Below are 24096 nucleotides of genomic sequence, written 5' to 3'. Positions count from 1 at the left end.
CATTTCCTTCTCATAAATAGCTTTATGTAAATAATTTCCTTTGATTGGGCGACTTTCAAAATCAATGGGTCTTACTTCTTGCATTAATACAAAACCAATTCCATTTCATGAGGAATCACATTCCATAATAAATGTTTGTGTGAAGTCTGGTGTAGCTAAGACTGATGGTTGGAACATTGCCTCTTTAATATGTTCAAATGTCTTCGTTGCTTCTGGAGTCCAAGAAAATGCATCTATATTTAGTAATGTTGTTGAAGGTTCTACTATTCTCCCATAATTCCTAACAAGCTTGCGATAATACCCTCTCAACCCAAGAAATCCTTGCAAATTCATTATGGATGTGGGGATTTTCCATTCCTTAATGGATTTAATTTTTTCAGGGTTTACCTTAACACTTTCATGAGATAGAATATGACCCAGATATTCCACCACCTGTACTCCAGAGAAACATTTGGAGGTTTTTTCATATAATTGTTTCTACTCCAATAGTTTGAGCACCCTATCAACATGATCCTTCAAATATTTGTTGTAGTTAAGTATATCATCAAAAAATACTAAAACAAATTTTCTAAGGAAGGGTTTGAAAATGGAATTCATCAAACCTTCAAATGTAGAAGGTGCATTGGTAAGGCCAAGAGGCATGACCAAAGCATCATAATAACCCTTATGAGTTCTAAATGTTGTTTTCAAAATGTCATCAATCTTCATTCTGATTTGGTGATATCTTGAATGAAGATCTAACTTGGTGAAGATAATTGCTCCATGTAATTCATCCATTAATTCATCAATGACAAGAATGGGAAATTTATATTTTATAATGATCTTTTTGAGCTCGCGATAATCGTGACACATGCACCATGATCCATCCTTGTTGTGCACGAATACTACTAGAGTAGAGAAAGAACTTTGACTAGGTTGAATTATACTAGCCTCTAGCATTTTTGCAACCATACGTTCAATTTCACTCTTTTGGGCATATGGATATTTGTAAGGCTTGATGTTTGGAGTAACACTTCCTGGAATCAGTAGAATAGTAGGAACATGATATTGAATAGGTGGGAGGCCTTTTGGAGTCTCAAATACATTGGAATGATTGTCCAAGAATTTTTAAAGACATGGAGAAAAAAATGATTTCAATGTGGGAACCTATAGTGAACATAATTATGCAATTACAACCAATTTTTATTTCTTTATAAGATTTTTTATGCCATTAGAGTTGATTATATTTCTTGGTTTCCCTGTGATACCCCTTAATTCAATTTCCTTTCTTTCCCAAAAAAACTTTAAGAAAATTTCTTGAAAATTAAAAGATATTGTACCCAAATATGGTAGCCATTGGACTCCTAGTACAACATCAACACCACCCATTGGAATGGAAAGCATTGGACTACTCAATACATATTCTCCCATGGATAGCTTGATTTTTCGGAACTTCGCAGAGAAATTTATGGTTCCTCCATTTGTAGCCATCACTTGACACTCTGATGCTAGATATAGGAAGCAATTAAATTCCTTAGCTATCTTACAACGAGTAAAATTATGGGTACTACCGAAATCAATCAACACTATTACATTTTTGTTCTTGATATGTCTTTATATCTTGAGAGTTTAAAGAGTGGTAATTTTTGCTAATGCATTACAAGATATGGTCGGATTCATTTCTTCTTTCTTTGGGGTTGGTTCTTGGTGTATATCCTCTTCTTTTGAAATTTCTTGTTCGTTTTCTTTCTCCTATTCACAATCTATGTAAAATAATTTCTTCTCAACACACTTATGACCTTTTAGTGTATTTCCTATCACAACTATAAAAAAGTCCTTTTTCTCTTTTTTTCTAATTGTTGTGGTGTCAACCTTGTAGGTTGTGGATGGCTACGAGAAACAACACTTCCATCTTTATAGTTTTGAGTGGTAGGATTCCTTGTTACCATAATTTTTCTTTCAGTTTTACTTGCCAACCTAAATGCCTTCCTAAATGAATCAGGTTCGCAAAGGTGAACCTCATGTTTGATGTTACTCCTTAAAGTCCTTATGACCACTTCAATCCTATGATCCTTTGGAATATAATTTACCCTTATACTCAGTTTTTGGAAGTCCTCAATGTTCTTTGCCACTGAACCCTTTTGTTTGAGATTTACCGATTGGCTAAAGAAGGTGTTGCTCTTTGTATCCTCATAATGTGCTTTCATTTCCTTCATAAAAATTGACCATGTGATAAGTGGTTTATGAGAAAAAAGCCATCGATACCATACAAACTGATTGAGTTCTAAATATAAATATGAAATGCTTACCTTTGGTGTGTGTTGCATATTATGAAGTTCAAAACATTTCTCCATTTGTAGTATCCATGTTACTGGATCCTTGTCATCAAACTCCCTCATATCGATCTTCAGAATATGGTGCATATTTTATCTGATGTTAGAGTCTATGAAATCATGATTAATATTTCTTTTGTTCTCATGATGAGGTTCATCTAATACCTTTTCTCCATTAGGAAGTATTTCTTGTACAAACCTTCCTTGAAACCATCCATGTCTTCTTTTAAACCATTCTTAAAATCTTCCATATTAGCTTTCATGTCATTCTTCTAACCTTCCATATATAGTTGTATGCTATTCTTCAAACCATCCATCTTAGCTTCCATTTCAATTTTCGTTACTCTTTGTGAGAGAGAAGTTTGTTGCACTTGGTCTCGTAATTTTGATATATCATGTTTCATTTATTCTTCTTCTTCACACATCGTAGTAGAGATTTCAGGTTTCTTACTAGGTGTTTCCATTTTCTTTCTTTAGGGCATCAATTAATTATTATTATGCATCACTATTCCCTTTGAATCACTTCAAACTACTTTTCAAACAAAACTTAATATGAAAATTTGAAAAAAGTACACACCTTTCTTTCACTTTGTAGGAGCTTGATATTGAATCTGTTGTATCTCTGTAATTTCGGATTTCCAAGGTCTAAAATTTCATCCTGTTGTATCCCTCTCAGTCCTCTTCCTAACTGCACAAATCTGATCGACATTGTATTTTGCAAGAATGAGTTATGCCCAATATCCCATGATGACTTGATTATAGATTTGTTCTGTAGAGCGAACTTGTACTAAGTGCAACGTGTCCCTGTTTTGACCTTCAACTGTCAAAACGATAGCATAAAAATTAAATTCCATACTATTTTTTGCACTTTTTACAAAATTTTAATCCGATTCTAAGAGAGAAAGTGATGACAATTTTCCCAAGGTCTCATGTTTGAGATGGAATTGAGGAGCCTACAGAAACCTTGACTTCCTTGGATCATGTCTCCAAAAATATAGGGAGATAAGATCTTAAATTCAGAGATGAGGTTCATCAAGGTTTCATCTCAAATGGGATTTAGTTTCCTCTTCTGAAACTTTGGAGATAAAAAGTTATAGCAAAAAATGCCACGATGGATTGTTTGAAGCAGCGAAACCCTACAATCCAAAGCTCTCATAACGAAATGTTATGTAACGAGTTCACAAAAAAGAAGAAGAGATAGATAAACGACTTCAGAATTAGCCTCTTCGAGGGGGGGACATCCTTTACATTACACAAATGAATAATTATTGGGTGATAGAAATGAAAAAACCTCCATTCTATATATAGGAGTCTAAGGGGTCACAGTATAATTAGATTCGACATAATCATAATAATCTAAGGGCACAACAATAACAATAGTGGGTTCCTATGGGGAAAAATAATAACAATATGGGCACAACAATAAAAATAAGGTGCTACAATTAAAATAACAATGAGGGAATACACTAATATCATAGGGACCTAACAAAAATAGAGGAAAATATAGATCAATGACTTACAAGTTATCGTCTTCGAACGGGAAACCTCCTTTACATCACATAAATAAACAATTCTTAGATTATACAAATGACAAGACCACCTTGGTATACATAGGAGTCTAAGGGGTCATAATATGATTAGAGCCTACATAACAATAATAATGTAAGGGCACAACAATAACAATATGGGGACTACATGGGCACAAAAATTATAATAGGGGGATACACTAACAATAACAATAATGGGTAACCACCAGTATTATAGGGACCTAACAACTTCTCTTTAGTTCCTCATTGTAGAATGTCCCTTTTGAGGAAGCGATATGTATTTTGGAGATTTTCAGCCTGTTGGAAAATTCTACAATTGAAGGAAGTTCTTTCAGAGTCAAATGGGTAGATATACTATTTTTCCTCAAGATTTAGGATGATTTTATATTGTAAACCTTCACTAGGGTCCAATTCTAAGCATATGAGAAAATAACATACAAAAAATTGTGACACTCTTTTAGATACTTCTTTTTGAAAGTTGTCTATAGAGTCACCTATATCCCTTAGGATCTCTCGCACTATCAATTGAAGAGGAAAGTTTGGGAGCCTAACCCAAATAGGAATAGGGAGGGGCTTTATGATTAGAGGATCAAACTCCAGGAACCATGCAAGGATTGAGAGACCAACCCAGCCCGAACACCAAGGCTCTTGATCTAAAACATTCTTCTTGTCTTGTATATCTTTAAAGAAAATAATGAAGAATCACTTTGAGCAAAAAAAAACGTAGGTTATGGGAAATTTTCTAGTGAACTCATTTTGAAGGGTAGATGTCAAAGGTTAGAAGCACTCAAAATGACACATAATCACTCTGATTTCAAAATATTCTATTATACTCTTGTTAATGTACTCATTAACCTCTACCACTAGGAAATATGAGGAATGTTCCACCACATAATTTTGGCCTGAGAGCTGCTTGGGAGTCTAAGGAATAGGGCCTGACATTAGGGCTTATTTGAAAGACTTTAGCCTTACATAAGAATAATCCCAATTGCCCTTGGTATCTCCTAGCAGAATAGAAGCAATAGATATATAAGTGTCTTTTTTAATGATAGAAGTTTTGAGATTACTTTCCATCTTCAATATCCTCCCTTCATAGAGGAGCCTAAACAATCCCACAGGGATACCTGTACAATCATTAATTTAGATGAATATTGAAGATACCTTCCTCTTTTTCTGTCTTGAAATACAGGAATATCTAGATAGGTACCTTATAAAAATGGATAACTTTTGAATATCCTTGTCCACAACACCCTTTGGCGGGCCTGCTAGCTCGAGGCTTTTCTCAAAATGATTTCTAGACATGACGAAACATCATATTGACTCCTATTTTTGAATTTTTCGCCTGCACTTTTTCAACATCCTTCCCATATATATAATATTGGTAGCACGAGACATTGATGAATAGTCTATGAGACATTCCTAGTAGGCGTAATGTGTCGAAAACTCTAGAAGCTTTCGAGAGCCTACATTGAAAATCCCATTCAGTAATTTTGACAAACAATTGGTAAGAAAATATCCTACACACACATTTACCTTACATAGGTGTACTCACATGGTCATAATCCCCTTTAAAACCGAAACCAAATGGGAATAAAAGGTGGAATTTTTGAACCTCAACAAGCACAAGGCTCTGACTAAGAACAAGAGAATGTAGCCAAACCAAATTTGAAGCAGAACCTCCTTTGGTCACATCTATGGGAGCTCCTCTACTATACCATTAAATACCTTGCAGTCCACCATTTATGGTCCATACACAATGAACATATCCTATGTGAAATATCCATCCTGCTTGTCGACAACCATTTCTCCATGTTTGAAGTAACAAGTCTAAAAAAACTTGCAACTAAAACCCTTCTCTCCCTCGTGGTAGTCGCCATCATGCAATAATTTCAAAAAACCTTCTATGCATATATTATATAAAATAATTGAAAATAATTTTATTATGGTTATAACATTTGAAATAATATCTTTATTTTACATTTTATCCCCTTTGATGTACATATTTTTGTCAATTTTGGTTAAAATGTAACAAAGATTTGTTCGAATTGCAGGTTTAACCTATGTAGATTAGTTAATCTAAATTCCTAAGGGGATTTTGGAGGAATTAAATTAATTTATATTCTAATAAAATTAATTTAAACAATGATTCCAAGTTCCCAAGCGTATTTTCAAGTAATTAAATCCAGTTATACATTGAAACACACAATTTAAACAATAAAACATTCACAGGGTATAATATGTAAAGAGAGAAAAAACCTTTATAGGTTTCTATTGTACATGAATATATAAGTAAGCATTGAGAGGGATAACTATCTCGAGATGGAAACATTTTATAAAATTTTATGCTCAAAAAGTGGTTTTCACCTTTAAAATTTTGGCCCCTACTAGCGTGTGCTAGATCTTTGTTTAAGATGGATTGATATTAGTTTAATTCAATTACTCCCCCAAGGTAGCTCTATTGGCAATGGTTCTAAGATGAAATGTTATGTACAATGAGTATCCGAAGTTCAAATCCCCATAGGTTACTAGCATGCTACATGCTAGGGAAGCGTGGCTTACCTAGGGGTTATAGTGGTAATCCACCCTGTATCAAACTAGAACAAGACCGACCCTGTTTTTTATTGCTCTATTATATACATATTTTATATAATTGAATTATATATTAAAATAAATTTTAATTGAAAAACTATTTTCAATAATAATAAATTATATTAATATGTTATATAATTAACATAGTGTATTTATAATCTTTGACAATAGGGATATCATGGGAAAATAAATGTGTTTCCTTGTTAATTAAAATGCAAGAGAATTCATTAGTCCAAAGTGATGAAGAGAAGTTGTTAATGTCGGGAAATAAATTGGTTTCCCTCTGAGCTTGAAGGAAATAGAAAGAGATCATCCTAATCAAATTGAACACAATACAAATTTTTATTTCTCGGGGAGAGAAATCTACCTCCTTCTTAACTCAAAGGTAAGAAGGAGGTTTCTAGGCTCAACAGTTGAATACAAGAGAGGGATTTCTAGCATAGAAAATTGAGAGGCTTTTGATAACATTCTATTCCATATTATTTACTCACAATATATACTCATTTAAGAGCATTAAATTAGTTACTCTGTTCTAATGCTTGAACATATCAATTTATTAGAGTTGAACTTTATACAGAAGATCACAACAATTCTACTCAACCACCTAAACTAAACTCAATTATATATTTATGTTATGTATTAACATTTTATTATAATAATATGTAATACCATAACATAAAAACATTAATATATGTGATCTATGATAAAATTGATAAATAGTTACAACCCCATGCCAAAATAATAAGAATGATATTTTATAGTTTAAGGTATATTTATGTTTACTAACATATATTAATTCTTACAAATGGTTATGTTGCATTATGACGCAGGGTTACCCCTACTTTACCCACAGTATGGATGTAGACCTATGTATAAAGCATTTTCCCAAGAATGGATATGACCTACCAAGTCAAAACTTCAATAATGGTGATGGTTAAGGCCACTTTCTTTGGAACTCATGGAGAAACATATAAATAGACTAACCCAAATTCTAAGCCTTTCAAATCCTTTCCATCTGGACTCCTTCACTTCTATCGAGACTCTGTCACCCTGCATATACCTTTGTTAACCTTTTATTAGCCTTTAAGCCCATATATATACTTAACCCCCATTTATAAGTGGACTTACACATAAAATCCTCCTGTCGCCGCTTTAATCCCTTATAAACCATTTACAAAGGAAAATGCCCACAAAACATAAATTTTTACCTTTATACAGCTTCTGAACAGTTATCGAGGTTACCTTTATCGGAATCGCTCATCGGGTTCCTCTATGTGCACACCACATAGTTTGATTGCGCCTCCGACTCCGATATGTGACAATTGGAATGTTTAAACATCACTTAAGCCTTAAAAGACTCGCCCACAGGACTTTACCGAATACAAAGGAAATGCACCAAAATTCCACTCTGAACCATATAAGCCAGACTTCAGAATTTATATACCCGCAACCATAATATTCATCAGGTACGCTAATACGAAGCCCTTCCACCTTGTTACTCTGATCTTCGAAACACTGACCTTCGATCAACAATTATCACTATTGGCCATCGCAACGTCCTTAACCTCCTAATGTTGTGATATGCAATTACATCCCAATCATCCGTTGTATCCTCCGATCCAACGATTGACATTACTCCTTATCAATGAAATTAATCGATAATCCTCCGCCATCCATTTACTCGCGCCAGATCTAACGTCTCACAAAGATTTTGGCTGGGAAACATGCACGAGGATTAACTGCCCGATAAGTGATTTCCTATCTCCTCCCTGCTGCCACATGTCATTTGATGAGTGGAATCGATGCTTACCCTTCATTACCGCTTATGGTTTTGTTTTTGCCCGAAATCTGCTTTCACTGTCACAAAACCAGCTTCCTTGCGAATTAAGTTGTGACTTAATCCTAGCCATTGATCTTCAAGATCTGACAACTACTGTGTATCATTTCTTCACTTCTTGATTATCTCTTTACTTTGTTTTAATGCCACTATTCAGTGTTGATGTGGTTCTTAGGTTTCTTCAAAGCTTTCATCCTTTCACTCTTCCACTACTCCATTTACTCCCAAACTCAATTTCTACGTATTTCCTCAAATGCTGTCCCTTCAAATCTCTACTTCGATTCTTCAAATGGATTCAAAGATCCAGTACACTCCTCTGTCTCGCTCTCCTCTTTGCGTTCACTGAATTACGCTTGCATGAATATATATATTATGCAGAATCTTTGATAGACAAATAAATTATCAGTCAACACTCAAATCACACATCTGCGGATTCAGCATCGAATTCTTTGTGTATAAATACATAAACAAATTATTACATTTTGAGACTCTGTCTCTCCTTGGCTTGATCTTCTAATTTAATGGCTCTTGTTCATTATCTGCCCGTAGGCTTACAAACACTCCAATCTGCTATCTGTCTACCCTATCCAACCTCTCCAACCTCTGTTCATGCCATTTAGGCTTACATTTATACAAAAGGATTCTAAAACCAATTTCTGGTTTAGATCCATAAACTCCTCAACAATTTCCTAAAATCTCTTCGTCATCCCTAAGGATTCTTTCAAATCCACAAAATCATGAACTGACTCCTAATCTAAGATTTACAATCAATTCTCAATCCTCTCATCACTCAACTATCCTAAATCTCTCATATTCTCCTACATTCAAGAACATTTACAATAAAGCCTCACAATATTCAATTAATTCCTTTTCTCATTAAAATCACTCAAAGCCTTCGATAATTACATTAATTCAATGCTTTAGAATCCAACTTCCTTGAAACACAAGACCCCCTATGTCTACTAGAATACAATAATTATGTCGAGCAAGATGCTCCTGCATCAAACTCCCCATGTAAGAAAATTTATGACCACCTGGTCATAAGTCTGGATAATTGTTTCCTCCTGGATCCCAGAATTTATTTTCTAACTTGTCTTTGATTGTCAGTTGTTCTATTGATGTTGTTGTCTGCTTATATTCTCCAGGTCTCCATATCTTATGTTGTAATGCTCCACTTGCTCTACTTTCATAGTTTGCTATTGTCTTCCTCTTGTTGTCACTCCTCTCCTTTGTTGTTGTTGTCTTCTTCTGAGACACTTTCATCATTAACCTTCTTATCAACTCAATCTCTCTATCCAGTATATCCTCAATTTGCTGACTGTTTTCATATCTTGATTGCTGAACTCTCATTCTTGCTTCCTCCCTTACATCCTTACCCTCTTCTTTACTGTTATCTTGCACCTTTTCAGCTGCTGCTATATTGTCTTTCAAACAATTTCTTGCTTTTGTTTTCTACACCTGTCAACTTCTTCTTGATTATTATTTATGAAAACTTCTTTGTCATCCTTCTTTAGCAATTTATCCTGAACATTTAACCTCTTTTCTTCTAACTTCCTCCTTTGAAAGTATAATTCTCTATATAACTCAATGATTTCACTAGGAGTAAACTTTGGAAATTTTACACAATCTCCCATTTCTTCATTTGTTATTGATCCATCATCACATGGTCCTTCTTCCTCTGCTAAATCTTTCTTAACATCCTTCAATAGATGTTCTTCCTCTTCTTATTTCATCTGGATGTCCACCTGAGCCAAATATGTTCCAGTTTCTGCAACAAAATCTTCAATTCTAAGACAACCATTATAATAAAAAATATAAGGTCTTTGTACCTCTTATTCCTTCGACAACACTTCAATATGTTGCTCTGATCTCTCTTCTTCTGTCAGCATATCAGTATGCTGATTCAAACTCAAAGAAATCTTGAGACTGTCAGCTAGTCTCTCCTTCTCATCATTTGTTTCAATGATGTCTTTCAACACTTGTCCACTATAGTGAACTGATTCCTTTCCAGCCTCCTTGTCATAATTTGCTTCAAAACATTCATCTTCTGGAAGGTATTCTTTCATGTTTTTGACAGCTTTAAAACACTGCCTATTTTCTTCCAAACCTACAATCATACACAAATCATTAATTTTAGAAGTACAAGACCTTTCAGCCTCATTTGATGCTTCAATCGTCAAGTCTTCTAGTTGCTTTTAATCATTCATATGATCCAACTCCTCTGGCTCTTCGTCGCTTTCAAAAAGTAATGGTCCACATTCTGGTTCACAAATTGAAACTTCAACATCTTCTTCAGCATCTTCCTTTTGCTGTAGCTCAACTCTTTCAAGCTTCTCTATAATCTCTTCAAGTTCCCTTAGCTCCTATGTTAACTTCATATTCACATGTTGATTCCTCTTCTCTTGTAGCCTCTGCCACTTCACTTTCTTTCTCATGACATAACCATATTTCTGGTCTATATCGTTTCTCTGAAACATTTCCATTAATATTTCAAGCTGAACTGCTATCTCATCCTTCTCCCTCTCATATGCTTCTTTACTTAACCATCTTTGTATGCCTTTTTCCTTATCATCTCCTTTCTTCTATCCTTGGTTGTGGTCTCTTTCAAAACCTCTGTTATGACTGTCACAAGTCATCATCCTCTCCATCTCTATGAGTTCCTCACTCACTCACTATGAGCCGCACTAAAGCCTCTATAACAGCAAGTTTTCCCTACTACCACTTACCTCACCAAGCTCTCCTCACTCAGTATTTTGGCAAGCAATTGGTTATCTATCTGGAACGTCCTCTTGAGCAACACCTTTGCTCCTTCTAGGCTTCTGCAATCTTCCACTCTCTCTTGAGAACACTTCAACTATCTTATTTATCCAATCCCTATTGGAATTCCTTAAGGTTTTGCTACATTTCTAATTTTAATTAGAAACTCTTACCCACTTCTCTTGTCTTTTAGCAATTCTACCCACATTCGTTGTGGAATTACCTTTTGGGAGTTGCAACAATACTTTTTCTTCAATGCAAAGACTACAACTTTTCAATCTTCAAATCCAATTAAAATAAAACCATATCATTTTACCTTCCAGATCTCTGTATGATCTTTTCCTCCCATTCACCTACACTTTTGAATGAACTGTCCTTTCCACTAGCCTTCAGTTGTATCTTCAAACTCTGTTACTTCAATAACTTACAAACATCGTCTTATAGTTTAACTACTGTAATCCTGCTCTAAATATCATTCATTCAATATCTGCTAATCATTAGACAAATTTGCATACCTTCACCTACCTTCATGATCCCACCATTCATACAAATCTGTTTCAGCAGATCTTTATGCTTCTGTTGGAGGCCTAAATCTACCTCAGGCTAAGAAAGGTAGGTCTAGGGTAACATCAAACCATGCTTAACCTGGTAGCTAGCCCTACCAGGTTGGGAGAGGGCTCTCTCCTTGTAAATCTCAGGAAAATATAGCAAATGATGCTTGAGATTACTAATGTAAAGACTAACTTTAGGCTAGGTATATGCTCAGAGGAGTTTGATTGAATTTAATGGTTGATTGCTGGATCAAATGTGAAAGGCAGTTTTGGGTCCGGGGAATGAACTTAGTCTTGCAGAGGTTTCTATGGGGCGAGGTAGGCAAGTGATTTAGTACTTTGAATTAGGTTAAATGGAGAGTTTTAAGACTGGTGAGGAGTTGGAGAGGGCATGGAAGTGTCATGAGTCCTCTTCAAATAGTAGAAAACATGTAAAGCTAAATAAACCCTAAGGCAGAGCACTGAAACATCAATGAATTCCACCTTTACACTTGATTCATTTAGTGATGCAGAAAAAGAGAGATAATGGCACACATAAACATATGATAACTTGAATCACAGAAGAAAAAACAATACTAAGTCACCTTGACACAAGAATCCCACAAAATGCTGCAAACCCTGGTCTATTTCCTTGCCAAATTGCAGAAATGATGTACAATAGTGCTCAAAGCATCCACAAGAGTCCAACCCTTACAAATGACTGAAAAAACACATCATATAGACCTCCAAACCACCTGTTCTATCCATCAGTGGTTGAATCCATGGGAAGAGGGGTGGTTTCAACCATATCTAAACTAGGAACACAAAAATAGGCAGTGGAACAACTTGCCTCTAAAACTTAGGAAAGTGATTTGTTCAACTCAAAACCACCTATAACTGATGTATCTACCTCCATGAGTCAATTTTTATCATTTTTACATCATAGTACATGAATTTACATCATATCACATCATGAATTTGACAATGAGAGAGAAAAAGTCAAACTAGAAGAAAACTAGGTGAAAAACTCAGTTTTTGAGCAAAATTGGCACTTTTTCATCCTATACGTAGCGCCATTTTTCCATGCATAGTGATTTTTCCAAGATTCTTTTGGAAGGCTTCCTGAGGTCCAAATCAGGTGTGGGATAGCTTGTTGGAAAGCCTGGTGAGTCTACTTTCTGGTGCAACTTGTATTTTTTGATTTGGAGTCCATTTGCCCCTCCAAAATTGCAATATCCCATGACTGCTTCCTGTGTGGCCAAAAAGTGGCAAAAAGGGCATTTTTTAGGTGTTTTTGGCCCTTTTAGAGGTCCAAAACTTGTCAAAATTTCCTAGTAATTTCTGAGCATGTATAAATTTTCATAAGGAATCCAAAAATTTCAAATTAGCCATTTAATTTATATGACAATGCTAGTTTATAATTCAAAATAAAACCAAATTTTGATGTCGTGAATTTATATGTCAAAATTAATATAAAATAATAATCAAGAAATAATGTGGGAAGTATATACAAAGTAAAGGATGAGATTTATTTCCAAAGTATTTTTATTCTTTTCTTTTAATTAAATATTTTTTATATAAATAAGTGAGTTATGGTTTTTTTTGGGCTTCTGGTATTGATAAATCATCGTATTGGCCTATAGTATTGTAACAAAGCCTATTTATAGATTAAGAATTTCCATGATAAAGTGAGAATAAATGTTTTGATGATCATTGTAACTTGATGTGGGAAGTATATACAAAGTAAAGGATGAGATTTATTTCCAAATTTTTTTTTTTTTCTTTTCTTTTAATTAAATATTTTTTATATAAATAAGCGAGTTATGGTTTTTTTTGGTATTGATAAGTCATCGTATTGGCTTATAGTATTGTATTGGCCTATAGTTTCTAATTAGCCATTTAATTTAGATTACAATGCTCATTTATAATTCAAAATAAAACCAACTAAATTTTGATGTATATATTAAAACTAATATAAAATAATAATCAAAAAATAATATTAGCTAACATAATTTTTTTTTAAGACTGTTAAGACATTATATGTTCATATTGTTGGCCCCAAAAAATTTGAACACGAAATCTGGGCTACCAAACTCCTCGGTGACCAATCAAAATGCCTTACTTGACCTCCTCACATAAGCAATTTTAGTTCAAATAAACTCATACATTAGAAAAATTTACTCCACATTTTGCTTCAACTAAAATTTTATTTCACTTTATTGGACATGCGTCTACATAATGTCAGCGAACATCGTCAACTAGAGTGAAAAACTCAGAAACAACAATGGATTTACCGATGTTCTCAATCATTTTAATAATGATCCAAAACATATTTATTCTTCCAATTTTACAATATTATTATTAATAGCAATTATTTGAGATCCAAAAGTTTTTCTCTTAAAAAATAGATAAAAAAAAACTTCCACTTCTTTTACCTGCTTTAAATACACTATTCCAAGATTATCATCTCCATATTCTTATACAATAAGAACTTCAAACCAATATTCATTGGACCCTGGTTAACCTGGAAAGCAATATTCATCCCTTTTGCCTGAGAAAAGTGTTTAATGACAAAACCAAAAGTTGTAAATGTTGATGCAAAACCCTTTATCTGTGCTATCTGCTTAATAGGCAGTGCACCCAGGTCAATAGAACAAGGGATTAATTGGGATTTTACTCTGTCGAACAACTATTGAACCTCTTTCATATATTTATATGCTCTGTTGATGTGCATGAAAAACAAACTCATTTCATCTACTTTCACGAATGTAGTAATAAGAAATGCCAAAACCTCAGGATTTTATTAAGGATAGTTTGTCAGACAAGATTTGATGATTGAATATTTATTAAGTTAGTAAGAAAATCATTGAATGAGTGAACACAATTTGTAGGACATGTATTAAGTTCCTTTGATGATCATGAACTTGAACTATTTGCATGGCTACCCTATAGCAACAACTAAGCCATCAAAACAACTTGAATATAACATCCTAAGAGTTACAAAGTTTGAAAAAATAAGAGCAAATATTAAAGACTGTGAACTAAATGAGTTGAGCAGTGACAACAATTGTGAATTCATGATGTAAAGTTAAACGAATGCCATTTATGCTTAGATAATGAAGGACAGATATCAAAATGGTGATTCCATGGTCCAAACAAATTGGTCTTTGAAATAAATCTTATCTATTATTGAACACTAAAGACCAAGAATGCAAGCCAATCCATCCTCTGCATACATCAACTAATAAAAAGTTACAATTGTAAGAACAAAAATACAATGCAGTGGAGGAAGCAACGATGGAAAGCGTAACGTTCAATTAAAAATCAAATCTAATATTTCACTCATAAATCATCAAAGAAGCTAAAAAGATTGCGATGTATTGCTACGTAAAAAATTTCAGTGCAAAACTCATAAATAAACATTGACGAAATTAGAGTCTTGAAACTTTCATAAATAAAGAGTACTGAAATTCGAGGGACTAAAAAGTATGTTACCTCCTGCAACAACGCATATCCATTGCATCACATATTACATAGAAGTTGTTACTGCCTACCACATGAACATCCAATAATGTTAAAATAAATCATGAATCCAAATTTCACAAACAACTAATTATGAACCTTGAATACAACTAATTAGTTGGTGCATATTTTTGTATTAAAGTGATCGACAGTCGGAGGATTGCTATCCATAGATACAATTTTTTTGTTCGAATCCAAGCGAAAAGCTTAAATCAAATTATTTGTGATACATTATAGAGACTTACAAGAAATTAAAATATTAGAAACACATGGCTTTGCAAAGAAGGGTTGTTTTCTCATGATGGGAAAACTCGCTTTAAGCTTTACAAAATAAATTAAGGCAGTTTTCGTTCGAACTATCTGTCTATCTAGCTATATGTGTATGTCTTTATGAGAAAGCAAGAAAACCTTTTGGCCAGGATTCAGTACCTTACAAAAGAAATTAAGATTCACAGATATTAGGAATAAAATTTAGGGATATCCAAATTTCACAAACAGCTAAACTATTCAGAATCATGAATCCAGAAATAGGATTCGTCATCGTCACAGATATTTGAAATACTTAAATTGCGTTGAATTATATGGTTTTCTATAAAATTAACATCATAAAACATTTCAACAGTTCAACAGAGGCACTTAATTGAAACTAATTTTTATTTCAAAGAAGAAAATTATGTTGACTTATAAAATTAATATTATAAAACATTTCGAAAGAGGTAATTGACTGAACCTTTGTTTTAGAAAAAGGAAAAGGAGGAGAATATTACTTGAGTAAAGCTTTAATCATGTCAGCTCCAATTTCCACTTCTTCATGATTTCTAATGCACCCCAAGTTGCATTAGGATTTTATGTAGCCATGCAATGATCATGGATATGTAATACAGTGAAAATTGAAAAATAAAATGTGGTTCACCGGAAAGAAAAAAACACAAAAACATCACATACAATCCAACAACAACTTAAATAGGAAAAAAGAAGAAATATAGACTAGGCAATTCAAAAAAAGGAACATGAAAAGAAACAAAATAAAATAGGCATAGCATGAAAGTAAATAAAATGGCTATTCCAGACAAAAAGCCAATGATGTAAAGTGTATCATATCCACGACCATGGAGGATTATCAATGAAAATTCCATGTAAATATAGTGAAAACATTTAGGCTTGATGGAAGTCCTTATCTTATGAACTGGTTCTAAGCAAAAAAAAAGCCATCCTTGTGAAATTAGATCGAAAGGCCACATAAGAGATTTTCTTACAGATTCATTAAGAAAGGGGAGACAGGTCACAATATTTTTGTTCTCTTCTCTCTTTTTCATCAACAAATTGGAAGGCTTTATATCATGGTGAAAAATTTTGTTCTGGTGTAGGTAATGCAAGCCCTTGAGCACCTTCCCGGCAACCTCAGCCAAATAGTGTTCTTTGATTTTCTTGTGGGCTTGGAGAACCTGCGCAAAGGTACCACAGTCCATGTATTCCATTGAAAAAGATATCTCCCCTCCTTGATCAAATGTTCCATAACACTGCACGATTTGTGGAGAATGCGCCCTTCAGAGAATCTCCATTTCCCTCATTATTTGCTTTCGGTACTTAGTGGCTTGCCTTTGCGAATTGTTATAATAAGCAGAAATGATAATGACAGCTTTATTCACTTGAAAACCGAGGTATTCTTGGGCGATTAATTTCATGTTAAGCAATAACATTGAAGAGATTTCCTCACCCACGATGTTTTTCTCTTCTCCCTTAAAAGTTACTTGGATCAAGGGCTTATCATTGGATTCACAAATAATAGAAAAGGGCCCAAAGGCTCTTATTAGCTTGGATAGAGGAATTGGAGAAACGCTTGTCAACTAACCTCTTAACATAAAAAACAATGTTTGCAGGGTTGAAAGCGACTTGATTCTTGGCAGGTTCTCCGATGAGGCGTTCATTTTCTGTTAAGGAAACCATCAAAGGAGTAATCCGATTGCCCTGATGATTGGGAATGATATCCACTCTGTCATGATAACCATCCCAAATACCCACACAATTGTAAGTGGTTCGAAGATCGATGTCGATTACCTTGCCATTGGGATTATGAAGGAAAGCCATGGATGGATATTTTGATCATTTAACAAGATTGAATGTAACTTATTCTCTGGCAACATAAATCCTGCCAGAAATTACACAGTAACCTCTCTCCTCATAGAGCCTCCAACAACATAAATCCTCCCATAAATTACATAGTAACCTTTCATTTTTAGAGGCATCGACTCGGTCTTTGGCACTGATTTATATATTCTATACCAATAATGTCTTTTTATTTGATTTTCACATAGATTATCATCAAACATTCTTGGCTCCCTTGTCCCAACACAGATTATTTATCTCTAGGGAGAGGAATAACTCTCTTATAAACGTTTTACCATCTACCTAGGCCTTCATCTAGCACACAATTTACCAAGTCATTCATGGTAAAACAAAACATTCACAATTGTTAATGAGGCTTTTTACAAAAAAACATAAGCGATTTCTTTCATGTTAATCAATACCATTGAAGAGATTTCCTCGGACACAAAGGTTTTCTCTTCTCCCTTAAACATACTTTGATAAAGGGCTTATCATTGGATTTGAAAACAATAGAAAAGGGCCAAAAGGATCTTATCAGCTTGGATAGAGGAATCGGAGGAACACTTGTCAATCAACCTCTTGGCATCAAAAAATAATGTTCACAAGGTTGAAAGCTGGAGCATTGGGATTTGTCTGGTATAGAGTGCTTTCCCCACTTAGCAACCGATCAATTCATGCACCGTGTATTCTATAAGGACTTTGGTGTGACCGTGATGCGGCCAAGGAAGTGGATAAAAGGGGTGGGCAAGGTAGGACTGCTAAACATACTATGGGTGTTTCATTACAATTGCATGCCCATAACCATGATAGTGAGTAAACAAATGCTATGCTTGGTGCATGATGGGTGCCTATGGTTAGAAGAACCAATATCGATCACTGCCATGTTGATCCATAGGATCACTCAGCTGTCGAATCCAGGATTTAATTAGGGTAGGTAATTTTGCAGAAAGACAGGTGAGCACGATCTCGCCAAGCAAATCAAGGACAAAATTAAGCTTGCCAAGAAGTCACATGGCTACTCCATTTCTAGTATAATTGACCCCGTAGTCAAAGTAGCCACCCAGATACTTACTTGGAAAATTATGACGAATCGTCGCACAGATGAAGTGCTCAAACCGGTCATGTCATTAGTGGCCCTATGCACGGAGGGCATACAATTCAACTCGGCATGCTGTCTGTGCAACGCGTTCCTCGTGAACTATAGAGAGGCGCAACATTAGAGAAAAACTTTTCACTATGCATGGATGCTACTGTGCTTAGTATTGGTCGCATGGGAGTTATTAGAGGATATTCAGTTTCCTCTGGTCGCGAAGGATTTACTGGAAGCAGCGAAGTTCACTTCGCTCTAGGCCTCCAAGAAGCCCCAAAGGGTAAAGAATACCAAGATATTTTGGTTCTTCATGGAGATGAGTATCAACATGGCCATCAACTGGAAACTACGGTTATCACTAACTGTCTTCGAATAGTTCGCAAGGTATGTGGAGTTGAAGGTGCACTTCCACTATGCCTCCATACGAGCCCAGAAGGACCCTAATCAAAATTCGTATGACCTTCCATACCTGGCCATAGACGATGCAATTGCGATGGTCGTTGACCGCTGGCCAGTAGAGTGACGCACGGCCTTAGACTTGACAGTTAGGTCTAGCATGTCTACAACGAAGCATAAGAAGGAAGAGGCGAGACTAAAGATGGAATAGTTGGACAAAAAGAGGAAGAAAGAGGCTAAGGACAAAGCCAAAGCGGAGCATGCTACCACAATGAAGAAATAAGGGAAGTAAGAAGAGGAGGAGCGTGACTTCGACATGAGTCAAAAATCTCCTTCCTGGAAGACAGAAGAGGAAGAGCAACAATCCAAACAAGGACGAGCAGACCCGAAGACTACTCCATTCCAGGTTAAGTGCAATAGGGAGCCGGATAAAGTAGGGCCGCAGAAGAAGTCCAACGCCAACAAAACATCCCTTGACCTAATCACCTTGATAGAAGGTGATTTGTGTGACAGTCATGATACGGTGAGGGATGCAACTAAGGAATTGCTGCAATAGTTCGAGAAGCAGCAGAAACAGGCCTTGGGTGCCATTCAAATGGGTCTGTGCGAGTTGTAGATCCAGGCGTCATAGGTACAGACCACTGTGGGGTGAAGACACATGGCATCAACTAGTTTGGCACCTGGAACTTTAGAGACAACAAAAATGGTGTGCACGCTAGATCCTTGGGCCATAGTGCTACCGAATGGAGAGCTGACTACAAAAGAAGAAGCTAACAGGACCACTGTTAGTGCCCTCAAGAGCATTGGGCTAAATTTGGTCACGCTTCCAAGTGAAGCACTTCACACCTTTCAAGATGGTGTGATCGCGGAATTTCGGGCTCAGGAATAGTGTGCCCTGAACGTTATGAGTGAGTAGAAGGTGAACAATGCTCAGATGGCTATACAGAATAATTCTTCCATTGATATTCTTAAGTCCATCACAAAAAAGAATGAGCACATGACCAAGGTGGTGGCTGAGGCATGCACGACTATTTGAGAACTCGATATTTTTGTAGATGCGCTAGTGGATGTGAGAATTCAGAAGCTTGCTGTCAGAGTGCACGAAGCGAGAACAAAGTTGGCTAAGGTTCAGTTTGAACTGAACCTTAAAATTACAGAGCTTGAGTTGAGGGCCTAGCCTTCGACTCCACGAGAGGTTAAAGAGTAGCGTGCGACTGCTGTAAAAGATGTAGTAACAGCTGTAGATTCCACAATGAAGGATTTCACTGCGCTCTTTGAGCAATCACTCGAAGTAGTCACCAGCCTACATGAGGGTCCCAATGTGAAGATGCTCGAAACAAAGGCACGGGAGCTGCAATAGAGATATGATGAGGTTAAAGTGATGGTGTGCACCATCGCCATTACATCAAGGTTAGCAATGCTGGAGGAAGAAAAGATGCTTAAAGAATAGGTGGACGAAACACAACACAAGTAGGTAGTACTAAAGGCTTAATTGAAGCCTTGCCTAGATGAAGTGTATGTGCTCACGACCACCTTTGCAAACTAGCCAGTCTACAGGCGACAGAACATAAAATATAGGTAGACAACGCAGAACCAGCAATAGAGCAACTGGTCGGGCAGGTTAAGCAGGCGGCGACGCAATGTACTGTCGAGGTTGGAGTCTTACAGGTAGTGCTGGAAGGTCTTCATGATAAGATCTCTGCACCAACCAAGTGACTCGCGGCAAGTCACCAAATTTTTGTTTGGGGCCTATTGGGAACGGATCCCCTAGAGTCAATTTTGGGGTTAAAAGCCCAAGTTTTGGGCTAAAGGCCTGATTTTTATACAAATATTTTAAAGTCTCCACATTTTTTGGTCGCGGAGTGTGAAGATGTAAACAACCAAAAAGGGTTTTTGCCCTTAGTTTAGATAGCTTGTGCCAGCTTGATGAGACTTGCCCTTGGTCTGCGGGCCATGGGAATGTATAAAAAGGGAGTCTTGGAAGAGTCTAGGAGGGGGTTTTGGTAGAGTTCTAAGTAAGTTTTTGGTTCTGTGGGAGCTAAAAGCGAAGAGTCTTAGTGTAGGAAGCGGCTTTGCAGCTGAGTGCACAGAGCCCTAGGTAGAAGTCCGCAGCTAAGCGTGTGGACCACTACCGCTGTGTGCGTAAGGAAGTTAGAGTCTGTACTGGAGATCTGAACCATCAATAAAGAGAATTATCAGGAGATATTTGTGTATGAGTTATTTTTCTTCTGTGATGAATGTTGCGATTATGGTATGTTGAATATTGAGTTTATCATTTAATGCTATATTGATGTGCATATCTATGTATTTTACTTTGTCATATGAACACAGGTAAGAATATCTATTTACCCGAAGATAATCATAATGCATGTTGAAGTTAACCAATACTTAAGCTAATCGGGGTAGACACAGAAGTAAGGATAATCGCAGAGGCATGTAAGCATCTGAATTGGCTATTTAGGGTCCATGAAGGATGATCAGAGACTTTCGCAGAGGCTTCAAGGACAAATAAGAGAAGTACATTGATAATGCCTAAAGGGCTTATGGGTCTGCGCGAAAGAAGAGTTATGGTATAAAAACGACATCACAACCAACTCAGGGTGTAGAAATGTGGTTCCTACATCCTCGCATACTGCTTCGAGTGAGACTTCAGTCTGTGCTCTGCAGATTGATGCCGAAAGGGTCAGTAGTGTAAGGATTTTTTGGCTACTTAACGCTGAACTTGGGTTAAGGCCCATCTAGCCAACACCAGATTCTAAGGGACACACTTCCTTTCACCCCTGTGCATTAGAACCCCCATGAATCTCACTTGACTGAGTACAAGGTCACACAGTGGTTTCTGACAAAGTTATTACACTTACCTCTACACGGTATCGTAGTCACGACAGTACTTACTACCCACTGCTCGAACTCCTACTCCAAATGGTTTGAGATCTAGTTGGGACTTCTTACCTCGGAGATCTCCTAACATGTTGACGGGTCCAACACTGTCAACAGAGTAATATTATAAACCCTAGGATTAATATTACAAACACTTGGGATTAATATTACAAAGCCTAGCAATTGTAAACCCTAATTTTAATATTAAAACTTAAGATTAATATTATAAATCCTAGAATTAATATTATATACGCTAGATATAAATCATGTGATTGTAAACCCTAATATTATAAACGATAAAATTGATATTATAAACTCTAGTATTAATATTATAAACATAAAATTAATATATTAAATCTTAAATTTATATATTAAACCCTAAAATTATAAATCCTAATTTAACAATATAAACAATATAGACTATATTATTAATAAATCTAAGATTAGAAACCTTAGAATTAAACGCTAATGTAAATATCAACCTAATGTAAAGGTGGTGTATATAAGATAGTAAGCAATATTTTTAGTTCTTACTGAAAAAAAAAGCAATAATTTTAGTTATTATTTATTAATGTTTTGAAACTAAAGAAACAATTTTAAAAACAAGTTCTATATTATCAACGTGTAGAGTTTAACTTAAAAGAAAGGAAAAATACAATAAAATATGTCTCTAATTCCATTTACTTAATTTTTGCTGAAATTTTAAAATTAAATAGAAATTTAAAAATATTGTTTAAAGTTACGATGCAGAAAAGGTCGATTTAAGATAAAGAAAATTTCAAAAATGTAATCCCATTTTGCTATTTTAGGGTTGAAACCCTTAAATTAAAGTCCATTTAAAACATGTCCATGATTTTATTATCTTGGAAAACATAATCTAATTGGAAAACATAATCTAAATTGGATTACGTTTTTTCATTTTTATAGTAACATTTAGTATATTTTTAAAATTTTTATATGCAACCATATTTAAGTTTCTTTCTAATACCTTTTTTAATTAACGGTAATATTATATACATGTGTTTTTCATTCCGATTTATTTATATTTTTCTTAAAAAAATATATTAAAATCTTATTTAAGATATATTATTTATTTTTCGAAGAATATCATCTCAATTAAAATACTTATTTTTCTTATTTAATTTATTAATATGTATTATAAATTTAAGAAATTATATATATACGCCGATAGGTATCCCTCTTATTAGAGTTGGGCACTTCAATTATTTTCTTAATTAATCTTTTTTATCGGATGGCCTAAATTGAAAGATGCTAGTATATTCTAGTGGTTGCCACTATATCAATGGATAGAATTCACACCACTAACTTACTTGCATGTCTAAATCACATGTTTAAAGCATACTTAAATTATTTTTTTACAAAGAATGATTAAAAATTTACCATACCATTTGTTAATCGCCACCTATTATGATTAAGATGAAGTGGAAAGATTAAAAATGGTTGTGAAACATACGAATCATCATCACCATCCGTTTCAATTACCTTAGGAACACCAACAGTTTCAATTCCGCCTAGACATCACTCACCGTTTCAATTCTCCTATACGAAACATGGCCAGAGGGATGTAAGACATTGATTTAGCATGGCAATCGCTAATAGTTTCAATTTCATATAGCCATCACTTACCTTTTCAATTGGCCTCCTCCATGTAGATGTTTCAGTTGGCCTCCTCCATGCAGATAACCACACATTAGATGGAGAGACACATTAGATGAAGCTTCGCTTGAGGGATGTAACATAGTGTATGTCTCAAAAATGTAAGATAGTGTATGTCGGGAACTATGTGTGTATTGCAAATTGATATAGCTGTAGAGATTTGATGGATGAATGCGTGATCCCCTCAAAGACATGGGAAGAACTCTTGTTAAGTTGATATGCCTTGAAGGCTGGCCATTATGGATGAATTATGTAACCCGAACCAGAGTCTAACGCTCGTTTTTATATTAATCGTCGTCGGTTTTTTTCTCCTCGATTCCTATCATGTCAATCTGGTGCTATCGTTTATTTCGCAAAGAATCATGGATTTCCTTCGCCGGGTCCCTCTGTATCAATACATGAATCCCAGTCCCCAGCACCCTCACCCTCGATCGAATCAATTGGCAGAACTCCTTATAATAGCAGCTCTGTCCATAAGGTGATTGAACCTAATATCAGTGAATCTTTTTCTGTTTTCTCGTTGATAATAGTGAATAGTATTCTGAGAAATATTTTAGATGGGTCAGCCAATTTTAATAATATTTTACAGTACATTTATAATAATTTTTAGTTAATTTAATGGGTTTTAAGAAATGGGAATATAATTGAATTGAATTTTGTTTTGTGGATGGATGCATGGAAAGCACTGCAAAATGGGAGGCGTAATGTTCCTAAGGTGGAAATTGACCTGAGACATGCTCGGGCAGCCATAAGGAAAGCAATTTTAGAAAGGGAATAGAACGCGGAGCCAGGGGATTTCTCTATTCCAACCGGCGAAATCTACCGAAATGCTCGTGCCTTTCAGAAGTAAAAA

Source organism: Pinus tabuliformis, chromosome 4_1 (genome assembly GCF_031772625.1).
Source record: "Pinus tabuliformis cultivar Carrire ecotype Pingquan chromosome 4_1, CPIR1, whole genome shotgun sequence".
In the NCBI taxonomy this organism is placed as follows: domain Eukaryota; kingdom Viridiplantae; phylum Streptophyta; class Pinopsida; order Pinales; family Pinaceae; genus Pinus; species Pinus tabuliformis.
This window is presented reverse-complemented; position numbering follows the sequence as displayed.